Here is an 11,271-nt window from a genome sequence, read left to right as displayed (position 1 = left end):
AATCCTCTTTTTGGAGTTCCTTACTAAAAAGATTGGTTGAATAGAAGGCTCCTCCTCATTACCTGATTCATCATAAGAAAGAATAGGAGGATATTGGGAAGTCTCTTCCCTTTCATTAGAGTTCATACTAGAATAACACCTTAAGACACAAATCAACCAAAACCATAATGTCACCTAGATACTCCAATGTCACCTCAAGTATCCGTGGGTATGATTATACGATATGCATCACACAATCTCAGATTCATCTATTCAACCAACACATAGAACCTCAAAGAGTGCCCCAAAGTTCTACCGGAGAATCACGACGAAAACGTGTGCCAACACCTATGCATAGGTTCCCAATGTCACGAAACACGCAAGTTGGTCACCAAAACATAAATCAAGTGGCACATGGTATCCCATTGTCACCACAGATATCCACGGCAAGACATACATCAAGTGTTCTCAAGTCTTTAAAGACTCAATCCGATAAGATTACTTCAAAGGGGAAACTCGATTTATTACAAGAGAGAAGAGGGGGGAAGAAACATCATAGGATCCAAATATAATAGCAAAGCTCACGATACATCAAGATCGTATCACCTCAAGAACACGAGAGAGAGAGAGAGAGAGAGATCAAACGCATAGCTACTGGTACATACCCTCATCCCCGAGGGAGAACTACTCCCTCCTCGTCATGGAGAGCACCGGGATGATGAAGATGGCCACCGGTGAGGGTTCCCCCCTCCGGCAGGGTGCCAGAACAGGGTCCCGATTGGTTTTTGGTGGCTACGGAGGCTTCTGGAAGTTTTAGGGTACGACGATATATATAGGCAGAAGAAGCACGTCAGGGGAGCCACGGGGGCCCCACAAGGCAGGGGGGCGCGCCCTAGGGGGGGGGGGCGCCCCCCACCCTCGTGAGCACCTCGTGTCTCCCCTGACGTGGGGTACAAGTCCATCAGGTGTGTTTCCTTCCAAAAATAACTTCTCCAGTTGATTTCGTTCCGTTTCGACTCCGTCTGATATTCCTTTTCTTCGAAACACTGAAATAGGCATAAAACAGCAAATCTGGGTTGGGCCTCCGGTTAATAGGTTAGTCCCACAAGTAATATAAAAGTGGATAATAAAGCCCAATATTGCCCAAAATAGTAGATAATATAGCATGGAGCAATCAAAAATTATGGATACGTTGGAGATGTATCAAGCATCCCCAAGCTTAATTCTTGCCCGTCCTCGAGTAGGTAAATGATAAAAAGAGAATTTTTGATGCGGAGTGCTACTTGGCATAATTTCAATGTAATTCTTCTTAATCGTGGCATGAATATTCAGATCCATAAGATTCAAGACAAAAGTTCATATTGACATAGAAATAATAATACTTCAAGCATACTAACAAAGCAATTATGTCTTCTCAAAATAACATGGCCAAAGAAAGTTATCCCTACAAAATCATATAGTCTGGCTATGCTCCATCTTCACCACACAAAATATATAAATCATGCACAACCCCGATGACAAGCCAAGCAATTGTTTCATACTTTTGATGTTCTCAAACTTTTTCAATCGTCACGCAATACATGAGCGTGAGCCATGGGCATAGCACTATAGGTGGAATAGAATGGTGGTTGTGGAGAAGACAAAAAGGAGGGGAAGATAGTCTCACATCAACTAGGCGTATCAACGGGCTATGGAGATGCCCATTAATAGATATCAATGTGAGTGAGTAGGGATTGCCATGCAACAGATGCACTAGTGCTACAAGTATATGAAAGCTCAACAAAAGAAACTAGTGGGTGTGCATCCAACTCGCTTGCTCACGAAGACCTAGGGCATTTTGAGGAAGCCCATCATTGGAATATACAATCCAAGTTCTATAATGTAAAATTCCCACTAGTATATGAAAGTGACAACATATGAGACTCTCTATATGAAGAACATGGTGCTACTTTGAAGCACAATATATGAGACTCGCTATATCATGGTGCTACTTTGAAGCACAAGTGTGGAAAAAGGATAGTAGCATTGCCCCTTTTATTTATTTGGCCCCTTTTTTTATTTGGCCTTTCTCTTTGGGGGGGGGGGGGACAATGCTCTATTGAATGATGATCATCACACTTCTATTTATTTACAACTCGATGATACAACTCGATACTAGGACAAAGTATGACTCTATATGAATGCCTCCGGCGGTGTACCGGGATATGCAATGAATCAAGAGTGACAAGTATGAAAGAATTATGAACGGTGCTTTGCCACAAATATTATGCCAACTACATTATCATGCTAAGCAATATGACAATGATGGATGTGTCATGATGAACTAGATGGCGGAAATTTGCATGGCAATATATCTCGGAATGGCTATGGAAATGCCATAAGAGGTAGGTATGGTGGATGTTTTGAGGAAGGTATATGGTGGGTTTAAGGTACCGGCGAAAGTTGCGCGGTACTAGAGAGGCTAGCAATGGTGGAAGGGTGAGAGTGCGTATAATCCATGGACTCAACATTAGTCATAAAGAACTCACATACTTATTGCAAAAATCTATTAGATATCGAAACAAAGTACTACGCACATGCTCCTAGGGGGATAGATTGGTAGGAAAAGACCATCGCTCGTCCCCGACCGCCACTCATAAGGAAGGCAATCAATAAATAAATCATGCTCCGACTTCATCACATAACGGTTCACCATACGTGCATGCTACGGGAATCACAAAATTCAACACAAGTATCTCTCAAATTCACAATTACTCAACTATCATGACTCTAATATCACCATCTCCATATCTCAAAACAATTATCAAGTATCAAACTTCTCATAGTATTCAACACACTCATAAGAGAATTTTATTATTCTTGAATACCTAGCATATTAGGATTTTAAGAAAATTACCATGCTATTTAAGACTCTCAAAATAATATAAGTGAAGCATGAGAGTTCATCTATTTCTTCAAAATAAAACTACCACCATGCTCTAAAAAGATATAAGTGAAGCACTAGAGCAAATGACAAACTACTCCGAAAGATATAAGTGAAGATCAATGAGTAGTCGAATAATTATGCAACTATGTGAAGACTCTCTATCATTTAATAATTTCAGATCTTGGTACTCTATTCAAACAGCAAGCAAAGCAAAAATAAAATGACATCTAAGAATAGCAAACATCATGTGAAGAAGCAAAAACTTAGGATCAACCGATACTAACCGCTAATTGTTGAAGAAGAAAGGCGGGATGCCAACCGGGGCATCCCCAAGCTTATATGCTTTATACTTCTTGAAATATTATCTTGGGGGGGGGGCCTTGGGAATCCCCAAGCTTGAGCTTTTGTGTCTCCTTAATTCCTCTCATATCACGGTCTCCCTAAATCTCAAAAGCTTCATCCACACAAAACTCAACAAGGACTCGTGAGATACATACTCTAATGTAGAAAATCACTAAAATTATTATTAAACATTTAATACTAAATTTCTCTGCATATTTAATAGTCCTATCGTCAAATAGAATCATTAAAGAAGCAAACATATGCAAACAATGCAAACATAATAGCAATCTGCCTAAACAGGATAGTCTGTAAAGAATGCTGCAACATCCATACTTCCCTAGCTCCAAAAATTATGAAATAAAATTCCCACTGTAGTAAATTTATAAGATCTTAATATTCAAAAGGTTTCAACATTTTATCACATTCTGACTTTTCTAGGGAATTATTGCAACAGTGGTAAACTTTCTGTTTTCAAACAGCAACATGTATACTTGTAACATAGGCATAGTAAAGGATATCAATGCCACTTTTATTGAAATAAAAGATGCAAAACATTATTATAAATAACATCAATCAAATAATAACAAAATAAATTGACGCTCCAAGCAAAACACATATCATGTGGCGAATAAAAATATAGCTCCAAGTAAAGTTACCGATGAACGAAGACGAAAGAGGGGATGCCTTCCGGGGCATCCCCAAGCTTAGGCTTTTGGTTGTCCTTGTATATTACCTTGGGGTGCCTTGGGCATCCCCAAGCTTAGTCTCTTGCCACTCTTTATTCCATAGTCCATCGAATCCTTACCCAAAACTTGAAAACTTCACAACACAAAACTTAACAGAAAACTCGTAAGCTCCGTTAGTATAAGAAAACAAAAGACCACTTCAAGGTACTGTAATGAACTAATTATTTATTTATATTGGTTTTAAACCTACTGTATTCCAACTTCTCTATGGATTATAAACTATTTTACTAGCCATAGATTCATCAAAATAAGTAAACAACACATGAAAAACAGAATCTGTCAAAAACAGAACAGTCTGTAGTAATCTGGATCAAACGTATACTTCTGGAACTCATAAAATTCTCAAATAAATTTCTGGACCTGAGGAATTTATATATTAATCATCTTCAAAAAGTATTAACTAAATAGCACTCTCCAAATAAAATTGGCAGCAATTCTCGTGAGCGCTAAACTTTCTGTTTTTCACAGCATGATCAACAAGACTTTCCCCAAGTCTTCCCAAAGGTTCTACTTGGCACAAACACTAATTAAAAGCATAAAACCACATATAAACAGAGGATATATGGATTATTTATTATTAAACAGGAACAAAAAGCAAGGAACTAAAATAAAATTGGGTTGCCTCCCAACAAGCGCTATCGTTTAACGCCCCTAGCTAGGCATGATGATTTCAATGATGCTCACATAAAGGATAAGAATTGAAACATAAAGAGAGCATCATGAAGAATATGACTAGCACATTTAAGTCTAACATGCTTCCTATGCATATGGATTTTTGGAGCAAACAACTTATGGGAACAAGAATCATCTTGCATAGGAAGGTAAAACAAGCATAACTCCGAAATTTTAAGCACATAGAGAGGAAACTTGATATTATTGCAATTCCTACAAGCATATATTCCTCCCTCATAATAATTTTCAGTAGCATCATGAATGAATTCAACAACTCTAGGGCTGTTTGTGACACTTATAGGAATAGCCCAACGGATTGCTTGGAAAGAATAACTTTGAGGTGGTTTCATACCCTACCATAATCTCTTCGTTCGTTCTCCGCTATTAGTGACTTTGGAGTGACTCTTTGTTGCATGTTGAGGGATAGTTTTATGATCCAATTATGTTAGTATTGTTGAGGGAACTTACACTAGCGAAAGTATGAACCCTAGGCCTTGTTTACCATCATTGCAATACCGTTTACGCACACTTTTATCACTTGTTACCTTGCTGTTTTTATAATTTCAGATTACAAATACCTTTATCTACTATCCATATACCACTTGTATCACCATCTCTTCGCCGAACTAGTGCACCTATACAACTTACCATTGTATTGGGTGTGTTGGGGACACAAGAGACTCTTTGTTATTTGGTTGCAGGGTTGCTTGAGAGAGACCATCTTCATCCTACGCCTCCTACGGATTGATAAACCTTAGGTCATCCACTTGAGGGAAATTTGCTACTGTCCTACAAACCTCTGCACTTGGAGGCCCAACAACATCTACAAGAAGAAGGTTGTGTAGTAGACATCAAGCTCTTTTCTGGCGCCATTGTCGGGGAGGTGAGTGCTTGAAGGTATATCTTTAGATTTTGCAATCGAGTCTTTTAGTTTCTTGTTTTATCACTAGTTTAGTTTATAAAAGAAAACTATAAAAATGGAATTGAGTTTGTCTCATACACTTCATCTTTTTAATATCTTTCGTGAGTATGATGGAAAGGATAATTGTGCTCAAGTGCTAGAAGAAGAAATCTATAAAATGTTTGGCACTAAATCTTTGAATGATGAGCATGATTGCAATGTTGTTAGTACGAATTCTTTGAATATCCATGATGCTAATGATGATTGCACTAGTTATGATGAAAATGCCTCCTATAAACATGTCAATTTTTGTGTAGTGCATTGGGTTTGTAAGTACACACCAAATAGGGAAGATAGATATTGCAAGAAGCATAAGTACTTAGAAACCAAATTGCTGCAAATAGAGCTAGATGAATGTGCTGAAAATTTAAATTATCTTGGCCATACTTGTGGACTTTGCAATGAAAGTGGTCATTTAGCTATCCGATGCAAATTGTTTCACGATCTAATCGTGTCCAAAATTTGTGATGACTTGATTTCCCTTGCACATTATAATGAACTTAGTTTGCTTATGGGTTATGAAGAAATGAAACGTTTAACTAATTATCTTCCAGAATTTGCCCGTTACAAACTTCTTGGCTTTGATCTAGAAGAAATTTATATGTATTGTGCGGTGAATTGTATTGAAAATCCTTATATTGCCAATTACATAAAGAAAAGAAAACAAATAGAGGATGAAGAGAATACTAATGAAAGGGAAGAGACTTCCCAATAGCCTCCTATTATTTCTTATGATGAATCAGGTAACGAGGAGGAGCCTCCTATTCAACCAATCTCATTAATAAGGAGCTCCAAAAAGAGGATTAAATCCACACATGATGTGCTGAAGAAGAATAAAAGAAAAAGGAAGAGAGGTAAAAAGATATCTCCCTCAAATAATGCTGCTCCTATTACTATTGTGCCTCATGAAAATATAATTGTGGAAGATAATGATACTTCTTATGATCTTGAAAATCCTTTTGGCACTTGCTTGGAAGAATATAATAATTGCTATACTATTGGTGCTATCCATGCTATTAATGATGAGAGTGATTATGCTTATGATACGAAAAGGCCCAAGCTTGGGGAAGTTATGTTTGATGAGGATGACATATTTGAGAATATATTTGCTGCAATTAATGTTTGTCCCAAGCTTGGGGATGCTACGTTTGATGAAGATTATATTTTTAGTCTCTAATGTTTTGATATGCAAATTCATAATGATAATAACATGCCTCCTACTTATGATAATTATTGTGATGATACATATGCTATAAAAAGTAGTGAGGATTATATTTATAAAACTTGTCATGATTATGGTTACCCCTTTTATGAACATTGCTCTTTTAATGTGGAAACAATTTATAGTATCCAAGTCTCTTATGATACTCCCACTATTCCGATTAAGAAGAAATTTGCTTATGTGGAGAGTAATAAAATTTCTATGATTGTAGATCATGAAAAGAATGCTTTAGGTGCTGGTTATATTCGTACTAGAATAACACCTTAAGACACAAATCAACCAAAACCCTAGTGTCACCTAGATACTCCAATGTCACCTCAAGTATCCGTGGGTATGATTATATGATATGCATCACACAATCTCAGATTCATCTATTCAACCAACACATAGAACCTCAAAGAGTGCCCCAAAGTTCTACCGGGGAATCACGACGAAAACGTGTGCCAACACCTATGCATAGGTTACCAATGTCACGAAACCCGCAAGCTGGTCACCAAAACATACATCAAGTGGCACGTGGTATCCCATTGTCACCACAGATATCCACGGCAAGACATACATCAAGTATTCTCAAGTCTTTAAAGACTCAATCTGATAAGATTACTTCAAAGGGAAAACTCGATTCATTACAAGAGAGAAGAGGGGGGAAGAAACATCATAGGATCCAAATATAATAGCGAAGCTCGCGATACATCAAGATCGTATCACCTCAAGAACACGAGAGAGAGAGAGAGATCAAACACATAGCTACTGTTACATACCCTCAGCCCCGAGGGAGAACTACCCCCTCCTCATTATGGAGAGCACCAGGATGATGAAGGTGGCCACCGGTGAGGGTTCCCCCCTCCGTCAGGGTGCCGGAACAGGGTCCCGATAGGTTTTTTGTGGCTACGGAGGCTTTTGGCGGCGGAACTCCTGATCTATGTTGCGTTATGGAAGTTTTAGGGTACGACGATATATATAGGCAGAAGAAGCACGTCAGGGGAGCCACGGGGGCCCCACGAGGCAGGGGGCGCGCCCTAGGGGGGGCGCCCCCACCCTTGTGAGCACCTCGTGTCTCCCCTGACGTGGGGTCCAAGTCCATCAGGTGTGTTTATGTAACACCCTCGATGAGACTATGTCTCCCACGTGTCGAGGCATGACTTAGAGGCATAATCGCATTGAAGGCATATGTCGCAAGTTAGGCAATCTTCACAACATCCCATGTAATATAGATAATAAAAGGGGAGATAACATAGTTGGCTTACACTCGCCACGTCAATCAAGTACATAGATAACATTACATCATCCAAACACTCATGGCCCGACTACGGCGCCAAAATAAAAGATAACCCAACATGTGACACGGTCCCGATCACCCCCAACTGGGCACCACTACTGATCATCAGGAAAGGAAACATAGTATTGTTGAGAGTCCTCGTCGAACTCCCACTTGAGCTCGAGCGCGTCACCTGGAACGGAATCATCAGGCCCTGCATCTGGTGTAATAGTAATCTGTGAGCCACAGGGACTCAGCAATCTCGCACCCTCACGATCAAGACTATTTAAGCTTAATAGGTCTGGCAAGGTAAATATATGTGGAGCTGCAGCAAGCGACTAGCATGTGTGGTGGCTATCCTGTTCGCAAAAGAGAGCGAGAAGAGGAGGCAAATCACGAGCGAGAAACTAGAGAGCAACCTGCGCAAGCATTACTCCAACACCGTGTTCACTTCCCAGACTCCGCCGAGAAGAGACCATCACGGTAACTCACACTGTTGATTCATTTTAATTAAGTTAAGGTTCAAGTTATCTACAACCGGACATTAACAAATTCCCATCTGCCCATAATCGCGGGCACAGATTTTGAAAGTTCAAATCCCTGCAGGGGAGTCCCAACTTAGCCCATGACAAGCTCTCACGGTCAACGAAGGAATAGACCTTCTCCCGAGACGTTCCGATCAGACTCGGTATCTCGGTTCTTCAAGACACTTTGATAGGTTAAAACAAATCCAGCAACACCGCCCGAATGTGCCGACAAATCCCGATAGGAGCTGCACATATCTCGTTCTCAGGGCACACTCAGATAGGTCAAGCTACAAGTAAAACCAACCCTCGAGTTTCCCCGAGGTGGCCCCGCAGGCTGCCTGGTTCGGACCAACAATCAGAGGAGCACTGGCCCGGGGGGGGGGGTTTAAAATAAGATGACCCTCGGGCTCCAGAAACCCAAGGGAAAAAGAGGCTAGGTGGCAAATGGTAAAACCAAGGTTGGGCATTGCTGGAAAAGCTTTAATCAAGGCGAACTATCAAGGGGTTCCCATTATAACCCAACCGCGTAAGGAACGCAAAATCCGGGAACATAACACCGATATGATGGAAACTAGGGCGGCAAGAGTGGAACAAAACACTAGGCGAGAGGCCGAGCCTTCCACCCTTTACCAAGTATATAGATGCATAAAGATAACATGGCAATATAATGATATCCCAAAAAGTAAATAAATGTTCCAACAAGGAACGACCTCCAATCTTCACCTGCAACTAGCAACGCTATAAGACGGGCTGAGCAAAGCGGTAACATAGACAATCAACGGTTTGCTAGGACATGGTGGGTTAGAGGTTTGACATGGCAATTTTGGAGGCTTGAAAGCAAGTGGTAGGCATCGTAGCATTGGTATAGCAAAAGAGCGAGCATCTAGCAAAGCAAAGATAGTAGTGATTTCGAGGGTATGATCATCTTGCCTGCAAAGTTGTCAGAGTTGACTAGATCCTTGAAAGCAAACTCAACGGGCTCCTCATTTGCGAACTCGTCTCCCGGCTCTACCCAAACAAGACAAACAAGCAACAAGGACACAATCAACCACGTGCAAGGATCAAACAATATGATGCAAACATGGAATGCTATGCGGGATGCGATGCGGGATGCATATGCAAGATTTGACAAGGAATGAATGAACCTGGCCTCAACTTGGGAATCCAAGTGTGCCACTGGAAAGATGAGATGAAATCGCTTAAAAACGATATAAAGAACGCCGGAATCAGAGTTACGGTTTGGAAATGGCAAGCAATTCAAATATGACCACGTTCTGCGATTTACAACAAGTAGCCATCTAAATGCAACAAGATGAACATGCTCCAGCACCCAAGCATGGCATCAAAATACATGGCAGGGATGCATTCATGATGCTTAACAAAAGTCTAGCACTGAGCTACGGCCAATTCATCCATTAACAGGTTCAAACAAGCATGGCAAAAATGCATATGGTAAACGGATCTCAGACTTAGTGAAATTAACACTTGTTTGGAATTTCAGGTCAGATAGCACTCTTCGGAGCAGCAAAACTACATGCTACAGGACCTGAACATGGCAAAGTAAAGCATGACATGGAGCTACTCAAAGAGCTTAACAAAAGTCCCTGAGTGACCTTGAGCCAAAAGGGATCAGAAAATACAATTGCAAGCATGTGAACATGGCAAAAACATAATCAGTTCTCAGACTTAGTGAAAAACTGGAGCATGCTGGAACAGATATCAAGTAGACATGTTTACGAGCTCGATGCACTCACTACAAAGCAAGTCATGACAAGCTAAGCATACACCCATAAAGAATACACAAAATGCAAGCTAGACATGGCAAGAACAATAGCATAGCATGCACGGATGAACTACAACATCCTAGGCAAAATCGCTAACAAGTAGACAATCTGCCCAGATTCACGAAGTAGCAAAAGTAGAGCTCGATTGGCTCAAGCTAGGGTGCTCCATAATTGCAAACAAAGACATGGATGGATAGAGCACTACAAGATTAACAAAACATCCTTACTGATCATCCTCAAAAGAGGCACGGATCACTAGGAAACAACATGAACATATGGCATCATGAGATAAACAGCTCAAGGACTTGGTGGAAATGCCAAGTCCCTGAAATCAGCATTACCAAGAGCCTCACTTTGCAAGCTCGTGCTAGTCACCACACACATCACAAAAATACATGGGTTGCACCTCTGGAAAGATGGCAAAACCCTTAACAAAACATATGTAGAGCTCATGGGCATATCATGCACACAATAGTCATGGCAAAAATGACAAATATCTAAATGGAGCAGCAGATCTGACAAATATCTCAAGTAGCACTCTTCTAACAGCATTTCGGGCATCAAGATGAACTCAAATGAAATTGATGCAATGGAATGAAATGATGTGCCCTATGAGACGAACATTTTGATATGCTATATGCCCAAAACGGAGTTACAGATGCAAAGTTACGATGCGATGAACAGGAGCATATGAACTAGGGTTTCGGGAGAAAGTCAATCACGTCTGGATCTGGATTTGGCGCGTTTCCCGAGGTTGACCGGAGTGAGCTCGCCGGAGTTTGAAGTCGGTCGGAGTCGGTGGCCGGCCGGACCTCGCCGGATCCGGGCCGGGGTGGCGTGGAGGACGAGGCGGC

This window comes from Triticum dicoccoides, chromosome 2A, assembly GCF_002162155.2.
Source record: "Triticum dicoccoides isolate Atlit2015 ecotype Zavitan chromosome 2A, WEW_v2.0, whole genome shotgun sequence".
NCBI classification, from domain to species: domain Eukaryota; kingdom Viridiplantae; phylum Streptophyta; class Magnoliopsida; order Poales; family Poaceae; genus Triticum; species Triticum dicoccoides.
The sequence above is the reverse complement of the archived record's forward strand: the minus strand, read 5'-3'. Positions refer to the sequence as shown.